Source organism: Barbus barbus (genome assembly GCF_936440315.1).
Source record: "Barbus barbus genome assembly, chromosome: 16".
NCBI classification, from domain to species: domain Eukaryota; kingdom Metazoa; phylum Chordata; class Actinopteri; order Cypriniformes; family Cyprinidae; genus Barbus; species Barbus barbus.
Window position 1 is genome coordinate 22,265,167 of NC_136744.1, and position 26,176 is coordinate 22,291,342.

Sequence of the window (26,176 nt, forward strand, 5' to 3'; positions counted from 1 at the left end):
AAGTTAGGTCACTTTAGCTTATGGTATTTAATGTCAAATCCTTGCATATTACTGCTAACCGGTTTAGGAGCCAAAAAATGCAAATTAGGCACATTCAAGAATTATTCACCAAATGTAACTCTTTCTTTCTGTCCATCTCTGTCAGGTGTGTCCGCCGCTATGACACCCATGTTAATGGAGATTGATATGATATCTCTTAATGGAGATGAATCTGTAAAGACAGTGTCAATAGACAGTATTCTAGCTCCAAAGTCTAAGGTTAAATGTGTAACTTCTGCAGCAAATGGAATTACAAAGTTTCTCTAGAAAATTATTTCCAAAGCCTTGATTTGAAGTACAGATAGATAGATGGATGGATGGATGGATGGATGGATGGATGGATGGATGGATGGATGGATGGATGGATGGATGGATGGATGGATGGATAGATAGATAGATAGATAGATAGATAGATAGATAGATAGATAGATAGATAGATAGATAGATAGATAGATAGATAGATAGATAGATAGATAGATAGATAGATAGATAGATAGATAGATAGATAGATAGATAGATAGATGACAGGTTGGAAAGACTGCATTAAAATGTGCATAAATTTACACCACAAATGCTATCTAGAGGAGGAGCTTGAGAGGAACCTACAATCATCTCTGTTTCGCTGGACCACTTTTTTCCACTGACCTCTTTAGTTCTCCCTCTCTGAGTATGTCTTATCATATCCAGCAGCTGCATCACATTTACTGTTGAGCTTCTCCATGTCTTGTGTCTTTTGCCAGAATTGTCAAAACAATTCGCTCATATGAGGAAAACAGTGGGATATCCATACTTTCATGGTGTTCTGTTGTTAAAAGAGCTCTGACAAAAAAAATATATTTTACAGAGCTCTTGTCCCAATGACCTTGAAAAAAAAAAACTGTGGATGTTACTCAACAATTTCATGAAAAATGACTCGTGATAATGGACTTTGTCTCATGCGAACGCTCATGAATGACCTAGATTTAGGTTTTCAGAGAAGATTTGGCCCTGTTTCTAGGTCAATTGAACACAACTTGATTAGTTTCAAGTAAAATTGATCATGTGAATGTTTTTATACAGACGGTCAGATGTCAAGATGTAAGATGCTCTTCGGTTTATTTTTACATTATGCTGGAAAACATGATGATCAGATTTTACACAAACTTGTGGAGTTCATGGATCTTAAGATCCATGTTAAATATACAAACAATTTGCATTTTTTCAAAATCGTAATCCCAAATTTGAGCTGAATATTTTTAGTCTTTTGAACAATTGCTTTTCCATATGTGTCACCATTTGCTCCATCAATGTGGGAGGACTGCCATCTCTGCTCTGTTTGTGTATGTGTGTTTAGTCTTTGCTCAAGTCAGTGGAATAATATGTGCTTGTTGATAGCTATTATTAATCTCCAGCACTGGGTAAAGCAGGACAGTTTTGAGAAGATCTCCACAGAACCACCCGCTTTCCAGTGTTTCTTGGAAGCTGAACGGAGACAACAGTAGTGAGCTACTATGCTGTTATTTGTGGCTGTCTTGAGACTTCCTTAAGCCAGATGAATTTGTTGAGGCATTTTATATTTCACAAGACAATCACAGAAAAAGGAACTCTATCATCACCCCATTATTGCATTAATTCCAAGCCACATTATGGTTAAGCCATAAACAACAAATACAAGTATGATCAACAAAAAGTGATTGATTTTGACCACATCGAGCAGAGAGGACATGGAAAACATGGCAAGTTTTGCTATTTTCCTCAACTTTTAACCGTCAGTGTTGCCATTACAGATCAGAAGCAGTTTAAGAGGATAGTTTACCCCAAAATAAAAATTTGTTCGTTGTGAATTTCTTCTGTAGAAAGTACAGTAAGAGTCAAAATTATGTACAATGAGAGTCCAAATCTGGATAATATGGACAAAAAAACAAAGAGCTTTTTCAAAATAACTTATTTTGTGTTCCAAAGAAGAAAGAAATGCATATGTGTTTGGAACAACATGGTTACGAAACCATGTAGTATAGTAGCTGGTTAGGATAAAGCATGATCAGGAAAGAGCTTTAATTGATCGTTGCATCTTATTGCAAAAAAAAAAAAAAAAAAGATGGTGCCGCTGTGTTCGGACGCCGTCCAGGTCGCTCTGCTCAGATTTTGCTTTAATTTACTTTTTTTTTTACTTTTACTTTCTCTTTTTACACATTTCACGTCGGCACTGATCACCTATAACATAGAAACACTTTTGGACATTGGAAACCGCTACACTAACCTGTTCCAGGACACTCTAGCCACGAATCCATCGTGGCCTCTGGAGATTCTTAGGAACGCTGAGATAAACAATAACCCCCCGAGGCAACGGATCAAGAAACACCACGGGAAACGCGCTGGGATTCGAGACAGACTCAGAAAAAGGGCTCACAGTCCTCCTCTTCCGAGCATTCTACTCGCAAATGTCCAATCCTTGGAGAAAAAGATGGACGATCTTAGAGCCAGGATTAGTTTCCAACGGGACATAAGGGACTGTAATATCCTTTGTTTGTCCTAAACATGGCTTTCGTCCTCGGTCCCGGACACTGTTGTAATGCCAAGTGATAAATCCGTTTTACGGATGGACAGAACAACAGAGGCCGGTAAATCCAGGGGCGGAGGAGTGTGTTTCATGATTAACAAGAAATGGTGTGATCCCAGGAATATCTCCACTCTGTCGCGTTCCTGCTCGCCTCATCTGGAACATCTTTCCATTAATTGCCGCTCATTGGATCTGCCCCGGGAGTTTTCATCGATCATTGTTACTGCTGTGTACATTCCACCACAGGCAGACACCGGCTTGGCTTTGTCTAAGCTCCACGATGTGCTCAGCGGCTACATTAACAAACATCCTGACGCTGTCTTTATCATTGCGGGAGACTTTAACAAAGCCAACCTCAGGCAGGTCATGCAGGTCAACTTTCATCAACATGTATCCTGTCCAACTAGAGGACCTAATACACTGGATCACTGCTACTCTCAGTTTAAGAATGCCTACAAAGCCCGCTCACTACCAGCTTTTGGCAAATCGGACCATGCCACCATTTTCTTCACACCGGAATATAAACAAAGGCTCGTTCAGGATCCCCTGGTGCAGAGAGTAGTGACGCGCTGGTCCTCCCACTCAGAGGCTATGCTACAGGCGGCTCTTGATGACGTCGACTGGGACATGTTCCAGGCGAGTTCTTCTGATGTCAGCGAGTTCACGGATGTAGCATTAAGCTTTGTAAACACGCTAACCGAGCAAGCTACAGAAACAATAACTATAAGGACATTCTCCAAACAGAAACTGTGGGTGGACAGAACAATCCGTGCTGCAGTTACCACATGCACTGTCGCTTACAATGAGGCTCTTCTGACCGGGAATATGAGCGAGCACAAAGCATTGTGATATGCTCTCCGACGTGCAGTAAGAGCCGCCAAACACCGATACAGAGAGAGAATTGAGTCTCATTTCTAGCCCCTATGACTCTCTACGGATGTGGCAGGGACTGAGGACCATCTGTGCCTTCGGAAACAAATGAGAGCAGATCCGTTGCTGGCCGACGAGTTAAACATCTTCTACGGCCGTCCAGCATGTCAGGAAGCAGCAGGCAGAGCAGCGATGATCCTGTAATCACCGTGACGGAGGATGAGGTTTGGAGGGTGCTAAAGAAAATGAACGTCAGGAAAGCAGCCGGACCTGATGGGATAACCGGCCGTGTTCTGAGGTCCTGCGCCGATCAGCTCGCTGGTTTGTTCACTTCTATCTTTAATGAGTCCCTTGATACCTCCGTGGTTCCCACCTCATTCAAAAAATCCATCATTATCCCTGTGCCTAAGAACAATAAACCCTCTTGCCTGAATGACTATCGCCCAGTTGCCCTCACATCAATAGTCATGAAGGTTTTTGAGAGACTTGTAAAGAGCCACAATTGCTCCTCCATCCCTGATACTTTGGACCCTCTTCAGTTTGCCCAAACAGATCCATTGACAATGCCATCTCTCACGTCCTCCACTCTTCCCTCACACACATGGACAGCAACAATGGGAATTATGTAAGGCTGCTATTCATTGACTATAGCTCAGCTAAACTCCTCACTCTGTGACTGGATTCAAGACTTCCTCACCGGCAGACCTCAAATGGTGAAAGTTGGCCAGTTCACCTCAAACTCCATCACTCTGAACATAGGAGCCCCACAGGGCTGTGTCCTGAGTCCCCTGCTCTACTCTCTATACACGCATGACTGCGTGTCCTCTCACAGCTCCACATCTATTATCAAATTTACTGATGATACTGTGGTTCTGGGCCTCATCTCCAACAATGATGAGACCGCATTCTTGGATGAGGTAGAGAGACTCACATCATGGTGCCAGGACAACTGTCTCTCTCTGAATGTGAGCAAAACTAAAGAGCTGATCATGGACTTTTGGAAGAGACAGCAGCGGCCCTACACTCCTTTTATGATCAGTGGGACCCCTGTGGAGAGGGTGAGTAGCTTCAAGTACCTCGGTGTAAACATCTCCGAGAACCTGACTTGGACTACACACATCCAAACACAGGTTAAGAAAGCCAGGCAAAGACTGTACCATCTGCGGCAGCTGAGGAAATTCAGGGTCTCACCAGCAATCCTGAAAACTTTCTATTCAGGGACCATAGAAAGTGTATTGACTCAGTGCATCTCAGTGTGGTATGGAAACAGCTCCAATCAGGACTGCAAAGCACTACAGAGAGTTGTGCGCTTAGCTGAGCGCATCTCAGGGTCTGCTCTCCCCTCTCTGCAGGACATCTACCTCAAACGCTGCAAAAATAGAGCTGTCAAAATCATCAAGAACTCAAATCACCATGGTAACCAACTATTCACTTTGCTTCCATCTGGTAAGCGCTTCCGTAGCCTGATGGCAAAAACTGAGAGACTTAGGAGGAGCTTCTTCCCCCAGACCATCAGGCTCCTAAACTCTAACTCTGTGTCATAACATCACTTGACTCCATGTAAATATCACTATATCAATAAGCTATTCATAATTTTTCTCTACCTCATATTGCTGCTATTTAAATACCCTGTACAACTTTTTTACACATTCTTTTGCACATTCCTCTTATATTACTATTTAAGTCAACAACATACTGACCTGCACATTTATATTTATATTTATATTTTTTATCTTTTATTTTATTTTATTTTTTCTACTTTTCTTTTTCTTAATATTTGTATACTATATAATCGCACTGTCCTTGGAGCGGACCTGACTTACATTTCACTGCTGGTTATATTCTGTATAATTATGTATGTGACGAATAAAAATCTTATATATAGGCCTATATATATGACACACGCAGCAGCAACTTTCTCCATAAACTCCCGAGACACTGAAACGGTCCTGAATGTGGCTTTCAACCCTGCCAATCCAGAGGTAAAAAGTCATTAATCAAGAACTCTAATAAACTCATTTTACTGTACAAGACTACAATACCAGTGCAGCTAATGGCTAATGTTAAAGTTTTAGGCCAGTTTAGTCTTTAAGTCATTTTAGTCACCAATTGCATTTATTTTGTCTGCCAATAGGCTTAAGAAACAAGACCAATCACACAACATGAAAGACTGAAATGATCTACAAAACTATATTACCTACTTTGGGCTGAAATAATTCTAGGTTTTAATTATAAGGATTAAAAGTTTAATAGATTAGGATTCTAGAACATATATCAATACAATACAATATATGTTATATACAATATGTATTACCTACATAGGCAACTACCTTCTAAGTCAACATCCTAACCACCATGGAACCAGATGTGTATAATTTGGAAGCTCTACTTGTATGATTCTTACACAACGTGCATGGGAGATTTGACTCATTATTGATTTCTGTTATGTTTAACATTAAGAATACATTTTAATTACAGTACAAAATTGTACTTTTAATTTATATTCTGCACTTCTTATGCCTTGTCTGCTGGACTTTTGTTTTAGTGCATTCAGGGATTGTCCTCCCAACAAAGGATACATGCTGTCCTGACTTAATTAGAAAAAGGTGTGGTAACATCTGCAAAATTTCAATGTAATTTTGTAGGCAAAATGCCTATTGTCAGCAGTGTAGACCACAAAGCAGCTTTCTGTTGGTCAACGTGGCAAATTTGTGTGACAAACTTTAACCCAATGCAAAATCTGCATTGGGAAATATTCTTGGTCATGTGGATTCCCATAGAAATAACTGGATTTCACAAAAGTTGAACAATGGTAATGGTTGTGACTGCTTTTTATATATATATATATTTTTTTTTGTTTTTTTTTTGCATTTTTGACTTTTTGCTCTTTATTGCTATATAGGACAGTATGATGACAGGAAGCGAAGTGTGAGAGAAAGGGTGGATGGGATCAGGAAAGGTCTGTGGGCTGAGACTCAAACTCGGGTTGCCCGCTACGCAATAGCGCTATATGTATATGGCGCCAACAAAACCAGATACCTTTTGGAACAGCCTTTGTGTTATGCTACCTCTGTATGCAGATCTCTCGATTTGGGAACAGAGCCCCTCTATACATTTTATAATGTTTTGTGTGTACTTGTTTTTTTTTTTTTTTGGTGGTCTTGAATTTTACTTCTAACCACAAAGAGTAAAAAGGACAGATAGATTTCCTTCCATCTCAAATATGACAGATTACAATAACATAAGGCATGAAGGTATTGAAAAGAATAATCTCTTTGACTACTGAATGGGGTTCTTTTATTCCAGCCTATCTTGTTGAGTGAAGCTGAATATGTTTTACAGTGTGTGTTTTGTCCTGTTGCCTTGCTGTAGGACCTGTGAGGAAACCAGTCTTCCTTTCACTGTTAAATGAATCCACAGAAAAAGGTTCCACAGGGGGGTTTCAAGCATCGAATCAAAGCTTGTGTCGGGAGATCGCTGTGAGACACAGCACAAGCTTCTACACCCCTCACTTGGTCCAGCGTGTCCTCACCTCTGTCCCTGTTCTCCAACACAACTCAACACATCACTCACACTGGCCTGTTACAGCCATCATACTGCTATTTTAATGAACAGAGTCCTCATATTGAATGGTAGTCATATACATTCCAACTTTCCAGTCTTTGTTTCATTCTCATGTTCACATGAATGTTTTCGCCAACTGTGCTAAAGGTGTATTTTGAGGAAGAAACTTTTTTGGGGGCATATTCTTTGAGTAATGTTGGAAATATTATGTGTTTTGTTCCTGGGTGTATGGAGGACTGTGAATCAAGTATATGTATTCTGCTAAGGTTATTATTTTAGGCACAGGAGAGCTCTAAAAAAAGACCTTAATGCAACTTTTTCAAAGGTTGAAGAGCCCAGCAGGTTCAAGGGTCCAGTGAGTCTGTCCTGATTTAGTAGCTATGGATTGAGCAATATAGTTGCAATATTGCAAAGGTACTGTACTGACAGATATTTTCTTCTGTATTGTGACATACAGTACATCCAGGTGAAACGTATTACCGAAAATAAAAAATGTAGGGCGTGGAATTTGTTCAATGCAACGGCTGTTGATTTAATCAGTTCTGTATGCAAGCTTGCAGTCGATTTTAAGAAAGGGCCAGCTTTTATGCGGACCAAATAAGAGAGAATTTTTGATGAAAAATTACATGGTCAAAAAAATGTATTAATAAATAAAACTGGATGCATGAATAATTCAAAATAAGATCAATAACATGCGTTTTAAAAATAGACAGGATTAATTTCCCTTTCAAGTAGTCTTTAAAAGAACAGTTTACCCTTAAAATTTCAATTCTGCCTTTGTTTACTTGTATGACCCTCCATTGTGGAACATTAAAGTCACAATGTTATGCGAACATGAGGATCAAACAAAGACGTTTGTTGGAGTGCATGTGGAACAAAAGAAAGTTTTAGTTTTTCTGTGTAATTAAAATGAGTCGGGGCTGATACTTTGAGGTTTCAAAAAGAATGCAAGCCATTCGACTCATACTGCTACATTTAATTTTTTTTGTGTGACCACCATTTAAGTAATTATTCCTTGATAATTAATTGAATTCCCCATTCATTATAATTTAAATGTGAAAAGAAAGTCATATAGGTTTGGAACAACATGGCAGGACTTTTTTGGGTGAACGAAGTCTTTAAACAATAAATTAGCAATCTCACTGTAACCGTTTTTGATCAGTGGTGGATGCGAATGTGCTGTAACCTTGGACAGCGGAACGCAGGGAGGGGCGAGTGGTAATTTACAGGGCTGTAAAATGTATTCTTTGGTTTAGTACTACAGGACGTTTTTGCGAGGGAAAGTGTGATTCATGCATTGAAAAATGTGTAGGATTTATAAAGCGCTCTGGAGTGAGCTCAGTCGTCTCTGATTCTCTGGGCCATGAGAGGGAGACGTGATCGGGAGGGAGATCTTCCTTGATGGGAAATAGATGCTCGGTTATCATCTGGTCAGTATATCAACTGAAGCTGTCTGAAGTCTTGCCTTGTCTCTGGCCCTCTGGCCTCTGAAAGACTTTTGTGCTTTCCATTAAGGGCTTCGGTGCATTGAAACCTCAGGGCTATGACTTCTTTGGCAGGCAAACACTAGTGATTTAAACAATCAGATCAAATACTTTATCAACATCTACAGGTATATATTTTATATTACACAGACTTTCTGTTACAGTAATAAATGAATGTTTCCTGCTCTTGGATATCTCAGATTGAGACTTCAAAATAATCTCAGACAGTGACCCCAAAAGTATTTTTAAGGAGACATTTAAACCACAATTACAGTGCATTGCAAACCAATGGTGTCTGCAAACAAATGATGCTTGAGTGTATCTCATAAATTACTTTACTTGTTTTAAAGCTTTTTTGCTGTGGTTTCCAAATGCTCCCAAGATGATTTTAGTGACTGTATGAAGTTAGTTCTCATAGTTGTCCTATTGCAAAATAACCACAGGTGTAGTTCATCACACTAATATGGACAAATATATATTTCTCTTTTTAATTTATGAAATTTTTGCCTAGAAAACTTTTGCTTATGCTCTTTATTTTTTAAAAAAGAAAAAGCCCCTTGGTTTGATATTTTATAGCAATGCCATTTAAATGTGACTTCGAAGGATTGTTTACTCAAAAAAAGAAAAATGCTGTCATCATTTACTAACTGTCATGTCTTTCCAAATCTACAGTGTATGCTATTGTATGTTAGCAGTCATTACTCCAGTTTTGAGTATCACATGTTCCTTCAGAAATCATTCTAATATGCTGATTTGGTGCTCAAGAAACATTTCTTGTTATGAATAGAAAGCCCGGAAGAACAGCATCTTACATCTTACTTTTTATTGTGATTTTTACATTTTGGACCTTCAAAGTCTCTGATCACTACTGTTGTTGTATAGTAAATTATTTATGAAGATTCTTAAAAAATAATTTTTTGTTACATAGAAAAAAATACCAGCATTTGGGTTTGGAACAGCGCAAGTATGTAAACAATGTAAGTAAACAAAAAAAGAATGTTTTATTTTGTTCTCTAGTTTTATTTCATTAAATGAGTGCCCAAGTAGTGTTTTTTGGACCAGGCTTTAAAATAGCCCATTGTCTTCACTCTGGCTGTCTTATTTCTTGACCTTCTGACCCCTGTGCCTTGGCTCAATGCTTTTAGCACTTCTTAATCATTTTGTATAACTTCAACCATTTATCTGTCCATGTCATGACTTCCTGAAGCATTTTGGACTCAGACAGACACTTTTTGGATTCCCAGCACAGGTTATTGTTCCAGTACCTCTGCTCCATAACTCAACTATGTCAAATGCAGAGTATTCCTTATCAGAGCGGAAAAAGTGTGTGCTCATCTCTGCTACATTCTGTTTATGAATAAGGAATGGGGAATCTTTGAGAGATGAGCAGTTGTCGGAACAGAATAACAAACAGGCTTTCCTGTGAGTCTACATTATGCTCAAGACATGATGCTGATTTTAAAGGAATAGAAATTCCACACCTTAATGACTTTTTTTCTGTTGAAGACAAAAGAAGATATTTTGAATGTCAACATTGATTAAAAACTGAGTAATTTTTCACCAAGCTAACTATAAATTATTTGCTTCATAGATAAGATTTGTAATGTTTAATTCAACGTCAGAGTTGTTTTAGCGTTTTTAAGGGTCATTGCAAACACCTGACTGTAGATCCAGTGGCGTTTATGGAAGACATTCCAGAAGGCTGAAGGCATTTTTTCTGATGTTCCCCCGCAAACAAGAAAAACAGATAAGATTTATTGTAAATGATTTAAAAGCCTGTTCATCAGGCTGAAAGGGTCCTGTATGGTTGAAAACCCTGTGAATGATTTACAAACATTGTGGTTCTATAGATGACATTAATTGGTCACACCAGTCACATCTTTCTGGGGAATCTGTATTGTAAATACGACTTCGAGTCTTGTACAAAGCCACATCGTGTCATCTTTCAGAGATCCCCAAATTATTTATCTCACTTTCATGTTAACACAGAAAATATAAAACTGAATTGCAGGCTTTGACAGTGCATGCCCCGAATGATCCATTGGTGCATCTATTTAAAAGTTGGAGTGTGTAGGAGGTCAGGATGTAGCACTTTAAATGATCAGCATGAGCTTTTGAAAGAATTACTTGTCTGAGGCCAGAAACAGATGCAGCATCATATTTCGTGGAGATGGCCCTGAAAAACCCTTCCATACGGAAGGACAGACTCTAGTGTGATGGTTATGTATTAGGCCTGACAAAAGAGAATGTCATGCACCTGCTCTGCATTAGGTGCTCAACACCACATTTCTGGAATGATGTCCCTTTGGATGTGTGTATAAAGCTGGGCATTATTAAACCTTGCTTTTTTTTAAGTCAGGGGTCTTCAAATGGGGTCCACAGTTGTTCTGCAGAGGATCCACCAATTATTTGAACTAATTTTGATTAATTGTTTAGAAAAAAAACATGCATACTGTTCAAACATTTGTAGTCAGTATCTTTATTTAAACAAATTAATACTTTTATTCAGCACCGTTTTTATTAAATTAATCAAAGAGACTAAATACATTTATAATGTTGCAAAGGAAATTATGCTTTTTTCACAAAAAATAAAGTTGAGTAGAACAACTGTTTTTAACATTGATATTAATATAAAACATTTATTGAGCACCAAATCAGCATATTAGAATAATTTCCGAAGGATCATGTGACACTGGAGACTGGAGTCTTATGAAAATTCAGCTTTTCCATCACAGGAATAAATTATTTTAAAAATCTATTCATCTACAAAACAGTTATTTTAAATCGTAATAATATTTCACAATATTACTGTTACTGTATAAATGTATCCTTGATGAACATAAGAGACTTCTTTCAAACATTTCAAAGACATTTTAAAAATCTTACTGACTCTAGATTGTAGTGTATTTTAAGTATATGACTGTTACGTGTTGGTTTCTATTTAATTCCTGTCTGACCTTATTTGGTATAGGCCTTTATCACAATCTGCGTGTCGTCACATCCGGCTCCGATTAGTAGCGTAAAGGAATTTCCGCTTGGTTTATTGTCACTGCCTATCCTCACCCCAGAGTCTCCCTTGTCTCCGCTGGTCCCGTCCAGCCCTCCATCTCCTGACTTCCCCAAGTTGGACAAGCTCCGCTCCTCGCAAGCGCCCTCTAGAGCCGCTCCTCCAGAGTGCCCTCAAGTTCCCGCTCCTCCAGAGCGCCCTCATGTGCCCGCTCCTCCAGAGTGCCCCCCTGAATTCCTAAGTCTTCCCAAGAAAATGTTGGAGAGGGGGCCATAGTGGCCGGGCCGAAGGCCAAGGCCACGGAGCCAAATCAGCCATGGCCGCCTGAGACTCTTGATCCGCCATGGCTGCCTGAGACACCTGATCCGCCATGGTCGCCTGAGACTCCTGATCCGCCATGGCCGCCTGAGACCCCTGATCCGCCATGGCCACCTGAAACCCCTGATCCGCCCTGGCTCCCCGAGTCTCCTGATCCGCCATGGCTCCCTTGTCTCCGCCCTGTACCTGCCCTGCACCAGCCTCTAGGGCGCCCCCCCCCCCCCAGATGGTACTGTTATGGCGCGGGACGCGCCTTCCGGGAGGGGGGCGATATCTGTTATGTGTTGGTTTCTGTTTAGTTCCTGTCTGACCTTATTTGATATTTCCTGTTCTCGTTTTGCTAATCTTCGCTCATTTTGATCACCTGTGTTAATCATCTTGTTTGTTCCTTTAGTCCCTGCCTTTATAAATCCTCAGTTCTCCCCTTGTCTTTGTCCTGGATTAATGTTATTTTCAATGGTTAAGTGTGTTGATGCTTATTAAAGACTCCTTTCGTGCACGTGATTATTTCCACAACCACGTACCATGACAATAACTCCATGATGATTTTAAAACCGTTGCAATTTAAAAATAACAAGTATGTAAATGCTTTAATGGAAAGCTATGCATGTTATTATAGGCAGGATTAAAATACAACACTCAATTTTATACTTTTGTATTACTCGTTTTTATACTTTTATGTATTTTTATATAATTTCAGTCATGACAACTCTCAGGATAGATTGTAAAATCTTTATTAATGTAAATAGAATATGCAAAGGTTTGGTCTTAGCAGACTAGATCTGCTACACTTCTGCTGCAGAGCAAGTAGACTTGCTACTGCTAAATGCTCAAATCATACAATTAAAAAGAAGCATGCTCCTGTAGAGAGAGGAAGATCCCCATAGCAGATCTGGGCAGGTGGTGCTGGGGAGACAATGGGCAAAGATGAGGACACACATAGCTGTCAGTCCTCTGTCCTGTGTGTCATGTGTTCCTGCCTCTTGCGTCCTTATTTGGTTTGTTTCCTGTCCACGTTTGATGTCATTAGTAGTTCATTCGGTTCCAGGTGTGTGTTTCTGATTATCCTGTGTATTTAAGTCCTGTCTGTGTTGTGGTATGTCGTCTGGTCTACTCGTTACTCCCCGGTGTTTGGTGTCTGTGTGTGCCTTGCCTTGTCCTGCCCTGTCTTCAGTAAAGTATGTCATTTGAGTTACAACGTGTTCCTTGTTCCTCCCTGCTGTGTGCACCGTGACAATAGCACACAGACATAGCATTCATTAAAAACATCCTGGTTATATAGGTAAGTGGTAATGAGTCATAAACGTGAATCCGATTGGCTGGGAACATTTGAATTGAATGAACCAATTGGAATGCAAATAGAATTTCATTACCCTGGGCCCTGCTCTCTATTCGCTAAAGGGGACAAATTTTTAAAAAGATAAATTAATGTAGTGCTTTTGATGGTTCTTTGTTTAAGTATAATGTCCATACAGAGTAGGATGTACCTGTGGCACATGTCTATAGTGTCATCATCTCTAGCCTGACCAGGTCAGCTTCTTAGCTGTTTTGTTGTTTGAGTCTAGACATACGATCTTGGCTTTGGCTGTTCACTTCAATGGCAGATCAGATCATTATGTGGACCATAAATGGCTTGTTTTGCTTTGGTAGTACTCTTTATTATTCAAGCACACACAGCAGATGTTCAAGTCTGTCTGTTCTCGAAAAGGAAATGAAGTGTCCTCTGGTAGAAGTCTCCAGACACAGCTCCAAATTTATCACTTGAAGGAATAATTCACCCAGAATTTTGTCACCCTAATGTTGTTCCAAACGGTATGATTTTATTCTGCTTCTAAAAGAGATGTTTTGAACACTATTTTTCATCCTCATTTCCATGCAACAGCTTGGAAAAAGCTTCAAAAAGTTTGCAGCTGCAACATATCATTAAAGTAGTCTTCTGAAGCAACACAACAGGTTTACATAAAGAACAAAAACAAAATTAAACTCATTATTCATTGAGCTCTAGCAAGAGAAGTACAGTCCAATTCATGAATGAAAGATTTTCAGTAGAATATTTTCAGTGACTCGGTTGATCCAGTCGACAGAGGTTAAGCTCTAAAGGGCAATATTATCAGTAACTAGGTCCATATTTGTCTCACACAAAGCTATTGGTTAGCTTCAGAAGATTTTATGAGACTTTTATGATGCCTTTGCATTATTTTTGAAGCTTATATCCCCATTATGAGACCAAAAATATGCCATGTTCTTATTTTTGGGGAAAAATTTAAACATGCATCTTTGGGCGTCTTCATTTTTGGAGATCTCTGATCCGCAAAGTGGTTCAGTGTTCATTCCTTTTGATAGGTGTAATCACAACCAGTCCCATATTCTTAAATTCACCAGTGTGAATTGGTCCTTGAGTTTTGAGCTGGTATTGATATGCACATGGCCTTGGGATTTGTATGCACTGTTTTGCTCTTTTTCTTTGTCTTGTTCCAAGCTCTTATTCATTCAGATTTCCCAGACTGGAAGTGGAAAGTCTTAGTGGTCGCTGTTGTTGCTCAGATACAGAGATCTGTGGAGTTTAAAAGCTCAGTTCATAAGTCAACATGCCTTTGCTCGCACGTCTCATTTCATTCGGACGTTTAGTGGACACTTTATTATGAGGAATGTGGTTAGATATCCAATTTGGGAATTCTTTGGGACGGGGATGATGGTGGAGCGTTTGAAGCATGAGGGGACTTCACACAGCTCCAGTGATCTATTGAAGATCTGTGTGAAGATGGGGGCCAGCTGGTCAACACAGGTTTTTAGGCAGAATGGTGACACACCATCTGGGCCTGGTGCTTTCCTTCTTTTGTTCTTTCGGAAGACCTGGCACACATCTTCTTCGCTGATTTGAATTGTAGGTGTGGGGGAGAGGAGGGTTGCTGGAGGTGTTAATGGTTGTGTGGAGAGGTGTTCAGGGCGGGTGTAGGGTGATTTTTCAAAACGACAATAAAACTTGTTCAAGTCGTCTGCCAGTTGTTGATTCTCCAGAGTGCTGGGGGATGGTGTCTTGTAACTGGTAATATCCTTCTTGCCTTTCCACACTGAAGCAGGATCACTGGAAGAGAATTTGTTCCTTAGCTTGTCAGAATAATTCCTCTTTGCCACTCTGATCTCCTTTTCCAGTGTGTATTTGGTCTGTTTGTACAAGACTTTATCCCCCTTTCTGTACACATCTTCTTTGGCCTGACGGAGCAGTCTGATGACTGTTGCAGTGAACCATGGTTTGTCATTGTTGTAGATTAGATGAGTCCTGTTAGGAATGCGCATATCCTCACAGAAACTGATATATGATGTTACAGTCTCTGTGAGCTTGTCCAGATCGATGGCAGCGGCTTCAAAAACAGACCAATCAGTGAGAGAGTAACAGGCTTGTAAGTCCCACTCTGTTTCATTAGTCCATCTTTTAACAGATCGTAATACAGGCTTTGCAGATTTAAGTTTCTGCCTGTAGGTCGGAATAAGATTAATCAAACAGTGATCAGAGAGTCCTAAAGCTGCTCATGGAACAGAGTGATATGCGTCCTTTATAGCTGTGTAACGGTGATCCAGTATATTACTGTCTCTGGTGGGACATGTGATGTGCTGTCAGTATTTATCATTTACATGTGATGTGCTGTCTGTATTTTGTCAGTTCGCGGGAGAGATTTGCTTTATTAAAGTCCCAGAGAATGATTAAAACAGAGTACGGGTGTTGTTGCTCACTCTCTGTGATCATATCAGCGAGTTTCTGTAAAGCTGTGCTCACATGCGCTTGCGGTGGAATGTAGACACTCACGGGAATGAACGAGCAGAACTCCCGCGGCGAATAGAGCGGCTTGCAGTTAATGAAGAGCGTTTCTAGATCTGAACAGCACATCTTCTTTAACACAGTTACATCTGTACACCACCTCTCATTGATGTAAAAGCACACCCCACCGCTGCGCATTTTCCCCGTTGATTCCGCATCACGATCTGCTCTGATCAGCATGAAATTAGGCAGATGAATCGCGCTGTCTGGTATGTCGCCATTTAGCCAGGTTTCCGTGAAACACAGAGCAGCAGAGTTAGAAAAATCCTTGTTTGTCCGGGAGAGCAGAAGGAGTTCATCCGTTTTGTTGGGTAGAGAGCGGAGATTCACCAGATGGATGCTAGGCAGCGCCATTCGAAATCCACGCTGTCTGAGCTTCACGAGCACGCCGGCTCGCTTCCCCCGCCTGCGCCTCCTGTTGCGTTTGACCAGAGCTATGGCTCCGCCAACTACAATGTCCAGCAAAACATCCGAAAAATCTAAATCGGGTAAAAGATTTTTTGGTGTGTTCTGCCGAATGTTGAGCAGGTCATCCCTGGTAAAACTGATCGTATTTGAAAAACAAAATTACTAAGGGCACCCATCTTACATGAAATTAAACTATGTAAAACATATTCTACCCAACTTCCTGATATAAATTACTATAAATTTGATATGGTAATTAATACTGAGACACTAATTTGGGCAAAGAGCGCACTAATGACTTGTTTAAGACTTGAAGCTAAAAGTTGAGGACTTTTGAGGACCTATTTTGACTCGGGACTTGACTTGGGATTTGTCTGTCTTGACTCGAGAATTGAATGCAAAGACTCAAGACTTTCTTGTGACTTGCAAATCAATGACTTGGTCCCACCTCTGGCCCCAAACAATATTTGGACACCAAAGTCACACTTAATATCTGAATATCATAGGTACACTCGACAAGCAAAATATTAATCCACTTTGCTAGGTTTTGAATAATAGAAATTAAGACAAAAAGCATTTGGGACCTATATAATTAACTACACTTGTGTGAATTCATTCATCCAATTAAAAAAATCATCTTTGGACCAGTTGGTTTAAAACAGGCACTAGAATCATCAAAGAATCCTTAAAAATGATCACGGTGTACTCAAAAAGACATAAGCGGCACAATTTTTAAATTTTTAATATTGATGATAAAAAATGTTTCTTAATCTCCAAATCAGCATATTAGAATGATTTCTGAATGATCATGTGACACTGAAGACTGGAGCAATGTATGCTGGAAATTCAGCTTTGCCATCACAGGAATAAACTGCACTTTTAAAATAGAAACAGTTATTTTAAATTGTAACAATATTTCAAAATCCCGTTTTACTGTATTTTTAATCAAGTAAATTCAGCCTTGGTGAGTAAACTATAAATGTAAGTCATATGGGTCAGAAAAGTTCATTTAATTTTGAAACCATGCTGAGCATTATTCGGTTGCAGATGCCACTTACTTTGATGTTTTGTATATAATGGCATTCAGACATTTTTTTTGTGACTTGAATTTCCAAATACTTTTTGAGGCCAGTGTATATTATTTCTGCGCATTCAGCGGTATTTGTCTTTAAGTTGTTGCACATGGATTTTGGAAACTATGTGTGAGGAGAAAGAGTTATATCCTTAGTCAGAGGCTGGATTTTATTGCATACACCTCTGTAGCTGTATCTCTTGGCTGCTTTTTGGTTATAAGTTTGGAGAGATATTTAGTGCACTGGAAGCCATTTTGCATAAAATAATACAGAATCTTAAGGTCATCCTTTCAACCTGTTCAACCTTTCACAAAAAAATTAAGCAAAATGTATGTTTATATTATTTATTTTTATATATAGACTTAGTTATTTTACATTTCTTAGTTTTTGAAATAAATTATATTTTAGAAATACATGGTCAGCAGTTGGCCCTTGGCATCGTAGTGTAACTGGCCACTTTATAGTATTTAAAATGAGCTTATCATCCCAATTTGCACTGCAGTTGCTTTCTGTAATGCTTCAGTTCAGTGGTCCAAAGTAGATGTCATCCTCATTCCAGGACATTCCCCATTTGAATGTATATAAGGTGTAAGATTCTCCTAGCATAGGTTTTTCCTCTGCTAATTAAATTTTCCGTCTCACTCACTTTTGTAATGTTAAGCTATGTGATGTCAAAAAGTAGCTTTTTGTGTTTATGTTAGACCTATTATTCACATAATAACACAAAGGAAGATATTGCAGTCAGCCTCTGTAACCTACTTTTGCTTGTTATTCAGCCACTTACATAAATTCCTATTGTGAATGGTCATATTTAATTCAATTATTCAAGTTAAGTTCCTCTTTTCAAAACACTGTCTTTTTGTGTTATTAGGACATTTAAGGATGAGTCATTGCTGGCCGATGAAGAAGGTAAGAAAAATGAAGTCTTTTAAACAGTGGTTTGCGCACATGAAGTTATCAGTGTATGACTCACACCTTTGGTGTCCAAATAGCACAACTACTATGTATAATTCTGAAAGTATAATCCCTTTGAGTTGGCCTTGATTTCTCCTTCTTCAAGTGCTCACAGTTTGACCACCTAACTTGAGAGAGAGTGAGAGACACTTTCCGTTCAGGCAGACACTACCAATAAGCCAAGTCTGAGATGTTCCTCTGGAAGTTAGTGCAGAGGTGTGACCTTTCTGTGATATTAATTACAGTCTTCTGTGCAGGTTCTGCAGAAGAGTTGCTAGCACCTTACCTGTGTGAGAACCTGCATGCAAAAATCAGTGCAGGTCTGCCTACGTTTATAGGAAATCATTCAGTTCTAGTCACCTTTATTTATATAGCGCTTTTAACAATGTAAATTGTGTCAAAGCAACTGCACAATATCAAACATATCACAATATCAATATCAAACATATCACAATATCAATATCAAACATTGGCCTCTGGCCAACAAACCAGCAGTTCAATTTAACTGCAGCAAAGTCAGATTGTAAGGTCTCAACTAGTTCCAGTGGTCATTTGGTAATTCTGTATGTTGTCTGAGCGTTGGCATCCTCTGAGGGGTTGGCATTATCTTTTCTCAGGTGTTCGGTCATCTCAGATCATTTAGGGGTTGGATCCAGACTGAAGCTTCTGTCATTCCTAATTACCATGGGATGTTAATCCCGTGGCAGAAACAGAGACAAATAGAAACATAATTAGCGTAGCTGCTGTTCCATCCCAAGATAAAGAATAATAATAATGTACATTTGATCAAATATACTACAGTACAAGATTATAAAATGCATTATGTGAATGCTTGGCTAAAGAGATGTGTCTTTAATCTAGATTTAAACATAGAGAGTGTGTCTGAACCCCGAACGTTATCAGGAAGGCTATTCCAGAGTTTGGGAGCCAAATGTGAAAAAGCTCTACCTCCTTTAGTGGACTTTGCTATCCTAGGTACTACCAAAAGTCCAGAGTTTTGCGACCTTAAGGAGCGGGTTGGATTGTAGCGTGGCAGAAGACAAGTTAGGTACGCAGGAGCTAAACCATTTAGGGCCTTATAGGCAAGTAATAATATTTTGTAAATGATACGGAACTGAATAGGTAGCCAGTGCAGAGACTGTAAAATTGGGGTAATATGATCATATTTTCTTGACCTTGTAAGAACTCTAGCCGCTGCATTTTGGACTATCTGTAGCTTGTTTATTGAAGATGCAGGACAACCAGCTAGCAGTGCATTACAATAGTCCAGTCTAGAGGTCATGAATGCATGAACTAGCTTTTCTGCATCAGAAACAGGTAGCATGTTTCGAAGCTTGGCAATGTTTCTAAGATGGAAGAATGCTGTTTTTGTAACATGGGAAATATGATTTTTAAAGGACAAGTTGCTGTCTAATATAACACCCAGATTTTTGACTTTAGAGGATGTGACAGTGCATCCGTCAAGTTGTAAATTGTAATCCAAGAGATTCTGTGTATTGTTTTTTGGTCCAATAAGTAATATCTCTGTCTTATCTGAATTTAATAGGAGGAAATTATTGGTCATCCAATCTTTTAAATTTTTTACACAATCTATTATCTTAGATAGTTTAGAAGTTTCACCTGGTTTTGTTGAGATATATAGTTGAGTATCATCAGCATAGCAATGAAAACTAATCCCGTATTTTCTAATAATATTACCAAGAGGCAACATGTATATTGAAAATAGAAGAGGACCTAGGACTGATCCTTGTGGTACTCCATACTTTACTGGTGATAATTGTGATGACTCTCCATTTAAATGAACAAAGTGGTAGCGATCGGACAGGTATGATTTAAACCATCTTAAAGCCTGCCCTTGAATACCAATATGGTTTTGTAGTCGATCTATGAGTATATCATGGTCTATAGTGTCAAACGCAGCACTAAGATCAAGTAATACTAGCAATGAGATGCAGCCTTGATCTGAAGCAAGAAGCAAGTCATTTGTAATTTTAACAAGTGCAGTTTCTGTACTATGGTGAGGCCTGAAACCTGACTGAAATTCCTCATAGAGATCATTTTTTTGCAAGAAGGAGCACAATTGAGCAGACACAACTTTTTCTAAAATTTTTGACATAAACGGAAGATTTGAAATGGGTCTGTAATTTGCCAGTTCATTAGAATCTAGTTGTGGTTTCTTAATAAGAGGCTTAATAACCGCCAGCTTGAATGGTTTTGGGACGTGACCTAAGGCTAACGATGAGTTAATAATATTGAGAAGCGGTTCTTCTGCTACGGGTAACAACTCTTTCAGTAGTTTAGTGGGTACAGGATCTAATAAACACGTTGTTGGTTTAGATGTACTGATAAGTTTATTTAGCTCTTCCTGCCCTATAGTTGTAAAGCACTGCAGTTTTTCTTTAGGTGCAATGAATGAAGCTGAAATACTAGACGCAGTAGAATCTACATTTGTTATTGTATTTCTGATGTTATCTATTTTATCAGTAAAGAAATTCATAAAATCATTACTATTAAATTGTGAGGGAATATTTAGATCGGGCGGTGTCTGTTTATTTGTTAGTCTAGCCACTGTGCTAAATAAGAACCTTGGATTGTTTTGGTTATCTATGAGTTTGCGGATATGCTCTGCCCTGGCAGCTTTTAGAGCCTGTCTATAGCTGGACATACTGTTTTTCCACGCAATTCTAAAAACTTCCAAGTTAGTTTTTCTCCATTTGCGCTCAAGATTACGAGTTTCTTTCTTGAGAGAATGGGTATAACTGTTTTACCATGGTGCAGTACATTTTTCTCTAATCTTTTTCAATTTGAGGGGGGCAACAGCTTCTAATGTATTAGAGAAGATAGTGCCCATGTTGCTAGTTATTTCGTCTAGTTCATGTGTATTTATGGGTACACAGAGCAGTTGAGATAAATTAGGCAGGTTATTTGTGAATCTGTCTTTGGTGGCTGGAACAATAGTTCTGCCCAGACGATAACGCGGAGCCATATAATTAATATCAGTAATACGCAGCATGCACGATACAAGGAAATGATCAGTAACATCATCACTTTGAGGTATGATATCTATATCGGTAAGATCAAGTCCATGCGATATAATTAAATCTAGCGTATGATTAAAACGATGAGTGGGCCCGGTGACGTTTTGCTTGACTCCAAAAGAGTTTATTAGGTCAGTAAACGCAAGTCCTAGCACATCATTTGTATTATCAACGTGAATGTTAAAATCTCCGACAATTAGCAGTTTATCAACATTAACCAATAGATCTGAGAGGAAATCTGCAAATTCTTTTAGGAAATCTGTATATGGCCCTGGTGGTCTATACACAGTAGCCAGAGCAAGAGATAAGAGAGATTTATTTTGCATATCTAACAGTGTAACATTAAGCAGAAGTATTTCGAATGACTTAAACCTCCTGTATCCTGTTTTCTGAGTAACATTGAGAATATCACTATATATTGTTGCCACACCGCCGCCACGGCCAGTCTGACGGGGCTCATGTTTATAACAGTAGCTTGGTGGAGTAGACTCATTTAGACCAAAATATTCATTTGGTTTCAGCCAGGTTTCAGTCAGGCAGAGTACATCAAAATTATTATCTGTGATCATTTCATTTACAATAACTGCTTTGGGTGCAAGTGATCTAATATTTAGGAGCCCAAGCTTCAAAAATTGTTTTTGTTCATTTATTTTGTGTTTTTCTGGTTTAATCACGATCAGATTTTTTCTAGATCCTGCATTAAATTTATATTTTGACCTCGCTATTCGGGGGACAGACACAGTATGTATAGATTGGACAACGCGGGTACTTCTATCATTTAAGTGGGTAGAACAAAAGTCATTTGAGAATTGGCTTACTAGTCAGATGGAGCGTAGCGTCCTGGAGATGTTGTCCGACAGGAGTTCCGCTCCGACTCTGCTGGGGTGCAGGCCATCAGCACGGAAAAGCCTAGGAAAAGTTCTCCCTTTCTTTTGTGAACTTTTGTTTAATGATGATATTGTTCATTCAAATTTTAGAGTTTAGTTTAACTATTTTAAGCCTATTTTCATAATAAAAAAAAAATACTGAATAAAAATCCCAACATTTTAATTTACTCTATACTGTTCAGAAATTTGGGGTCATTAAGATTGTTTTTTTTTTTTTGAAGAAATTAATACTTTTATTCAGTAAGGACATATTAAATTAATCAAAATTAACAGTAAAGACATTTATAATTTTGCAAATCAAATAAATGCTGTTCTTTTGAACTTCTGTTCTTTTGAAGGAATCGTGATTTTAAGCAGCACAACTGTTTTCAACATTTATAAGAAATATTTTTTGAGCAGTAAATCAGCATTTTAGAAAGATTTATGAAGGATCATGTGACACTGAAAATTCAGCTTTGCCATCACAGGCATAGTTAGATTTTGAAATATATTAAAAAAGAAACCAGTTATTTTAAATTGTAATAATATTTGACTGTTTTACTGTATATTTTTGATCAATTAAAATGCAGCATTGGGGAGCATAAGATACTTGTTTGGTAGGAATATATATATATAATTTTTTTTTTTCCTTTTTTTTTTTGACACTGCTAGAGTCTGTAAATTGATAAATTGTTGAGTACTACATTTTCATTAGTGTCTTAAACCATTATCAAATCAGAATGTTCAATATTCGAACATGCAAGGGATAGAAGATGTGTAAAGCTAAGCTTAAATTAGTAATTCATGTGAGGACAGTGATAGTGATCTGACCTAAAGAGCTTTGTCTTGAGGTTGCATTTGACTGTGTCTGAAAAGTTAGCTTTGGAGTGCTTTTGGGCAGCTTAGTTGCCCAGTTTTGTTAAAGAAGCTAATATTCATGGTAAAATAAGAGTGTGAGCCCAGCAGGATGGCATATTTTCCTGCTTGTATAACTCTTGTGGCTTTGGGCAGTGGCAGTGGCACTGTCAGTTTGCTTTATCTCTGCTCTCAGCTTTTCCCTCTGAAAGTCTACACATTTTTTGGAGACACCCCTCTATATACTGACACCAGCCCTGAGGCAGCTGGCTTTATTCCTCAGAGCAGATCATTTGGCAGAAGAAGGTTTTATGTCATTATATATGTTCTCTTAATTCTAATCACTTTTTTTAAAGACAGGTTTAGAGCAACTGAGCAATTAAACTGAGTAATTGAGTCTTCTCACCTTCAAGGTGCCTTAGTGGATTTGTGATCTGTGACTTCAGGGTAATCTGAGATGTAATAGGATTTTGCTGAATATACGGAATTGTTTAATGGAAGGAAAGGAGACTTTTGAATGCCACTGAATGTTTGATTTCTTTATTTACATTTATATTAATTTCCGGTATCTAAGGTACTGCTGTAATTTTAATATTTAGTGTAATGTATCTGGCGCTCGATTCCCAGATTTCTTGGGTCACTGCAAACATAGCCTGACTAAAAGCTTTATATCCTAAAGAGGCTATTCTAACTATATTAAACAATCCCCCTATGAGCTAAAAACAAACATGTAAACATGTCTACAAGTTATTTATCGTTCAGCTTTCATTTTGAATTATTGATTTGTGTTTCTTCCTTCCTTAGCCTTCAGCCAGTGAACCTTGCAGTAAATCAGGTTATGAAACCTGAATCAAAAAGTACAATATTTTGCATTCTGATTTATCGTCAGGTTGCTTGTAAAATCATTTAGGCTGAAGTATACTCCTGTGGTAGAAATACTCAATGAAAAGAAGATCTGGATACATGAGAAAGGGAATTCGTCCCTAATAACTCGTTATTTTTTATGTAGATTTTATGATGGAAACTTCTTTCTGCATTCTTCCACACAACAAAATGCATCCGATCCAACTCTAATATTTTTCACTGAAATATTAAAATATCTTCATAAAATAGGCAACAGTAAGATTTTGTACTAAGCACTGTATTTCAAGTACCAATTCTCACTATTAACTAGCTTGCATATTACTAGCATATTGGCTGTTTATTAGTACTTATAAAGCACATATTAATGCCTTATTCTGCTTGACCATATTTTAGACTCCTGACCCCATACCTAAACTTAACAACTACCTTACTAAGTATTAATAAGCAGCAAATTAAGAGTTTGTTGAGACAAAAGTCATAGTTAATAGTTAGTTAATAGTGAGAATTGGACTTTAAAATAAATCCCTTTTTTTCATTCATACTGAAATGGTTTTTGTTATATTTAAGTATGAATAGTTGAATGTTTATTCAAATTACACTCAAATCACACCTTGTTTGTTTTAGGCATGACACAAGGTTTCCACCTTCATGAAAAACCTGGAAATCTTGGAGAAAATTATTTTTATGCCTGATGAAGCCGAGAAATCGAATGATTTCAAATGATCTGGAAAAGTTATGGAAAAGTCTATAGTCATATTATTTATAGCTCTGAAATATTACATTTGTTAGAAATTGTGAGTGTAGTCTCTAGAATCGTTTTTTTTTTTTTTTATCTACACCAAGTAATTTTGAGATTGGAAAAATCCTGTATTTGTTTGCTCAAACCGTGTGCTAATAGATTATATGCATGTTTGCCAGTTCTTAAATCATAATACTTGTGTATGTACTGCTTTAAAGTACAAGCACAATGATTTTGCATGGATGTAAACATCTCACTGACTACAGCAGTTTAAATACATTGTTAACTGGAGGAACAATGAAATGCTTGCATATTCATGGAGTTCAATATTCTGAAATGTGACTGCACTGACAAAGCATTTGCGATATGGAGATGCTTTATCTCTAATCATTCTCAGATCAAATTCTCTGAAAACTGAAAACGTCTGGAACAATTTTTTTTTTTTTTTTTACCAGACCAGATAATATAAGCCCATAGACAAATTCATTTTGCCTTTCAAATTCCTTTCAAAAGACTTTTCTGTGTCAGTACAGGCAGGTATGTGGCATTCTCTGTTCAGAACCCACTTCAGACCGCTGCCAAGACAGTTTCATGTCACTCTGTAAAACCTGACTGGACAATCTCCCACCTGTGACAAAGCGATGAGGTCATTCTTCTAAACCCTCCAGGCACCTTATGGTGGTTAGATCCTTCACCCTGCGGGACTACGTGTCACAACACACTTCTGAAGTTTTGCTTCTAAAATCCGTATTTGGTTTGATTCCAGTAAACAAAATTCTAATTTAAATTGGGTTTCATAACTAAATGGCTAGGAGAGCACAATTCAAAGTGCAGGACATAAAAGTGTTAGAACATTTTTATTGGCAAATATAAATAAATGAAAACCATCAATCCTTTTACCCCATCATTAGGATGGCAGATGTGTTGTTATGAAATGTAATGTTTCTGTTTTGTCTGTGACTTGCGATAATATTTGATTATGAAATTGCCTGAACTATGCCATTGATTGTCAAACAGCCCCTTTGAAATTAATAACTGCAAACAAGCGCTTAAGTTCACTTGAATCATTCAAGACCTCATAGTTAGAATAGACAGTTTTATCATGAACTTATTCACTCAGTGACAGGATGTTTCATGAGTGAAGTCTTTTTTTTTCACAGCTGTTGACTGGAACACTCGATGGAAAACTGGCTTTGTTTCATCCGGCCGAATCTCTTCTCCCTTAAGTGTGGGATCTACCCCAACAGCTCGGTTCTTACCCCAAGTTCACCAAAGCTGCAGACTAATGAAAGTCTTACACCAGTCACGTTGAGATTACTCTGCTGGCGTGCCAACTCTGAGACCTACATCATGGACGGGATCTGTGATTTCATCATTTCAGCCGCCACTGACAACCTACAGATGTGACAACATGCTCACGCCCTCAACCGCAAAGCCAAAGACGCACCCTCAGACAAAAGACCATTTGAGCTTTACATAGCAACACATTTCCACTGATACACATACTGTACACATGCTATGAAGTAATATGCACAGTTTCATATGTTTATCTGGAGTGTAATTTTATTTGTAGTGATAAAGTAATATCTTGATTGTAAATCTTCATTTTAGAATGGCTTATTTTGTATAAAATGTACTTTACAGTAATTTGAGACCCCAAATTATTTATTTTCAAAGTGCTCCCCTTGCTTTGTTTTGAATGAAGATGGATGGAAGGAGATCGTTTTTAGGTGAGTTTGTGTTT

General features: G+C 38.3%; 1 pseudogene across 1 annotated transcript in view; it reads left to right on the top strand.

The window, feature by feature from the left end:
* The window catches only part of LOC306882565 (WD repeat-containing protein 27-like), a 50,082-nt pseudogene extending 24,424 nt beyond the window's left edge, over positions 1-25,658 (top strand). Inside the window, exons 20-22 of the transcript in view lie at positions 146-170; positions 5,334-5,430; positions 25,593-25,658. The product of the transcript in view is annotated as a WD repeat-containing protein 27-like (transcript). The remainder of the gene's footprint in view (positions 1-145; positions 171-5,333; positions 5,431-25,592) is intronic.
* Positions 25,659-26,176: the final 518 nt, after the last annotated feature.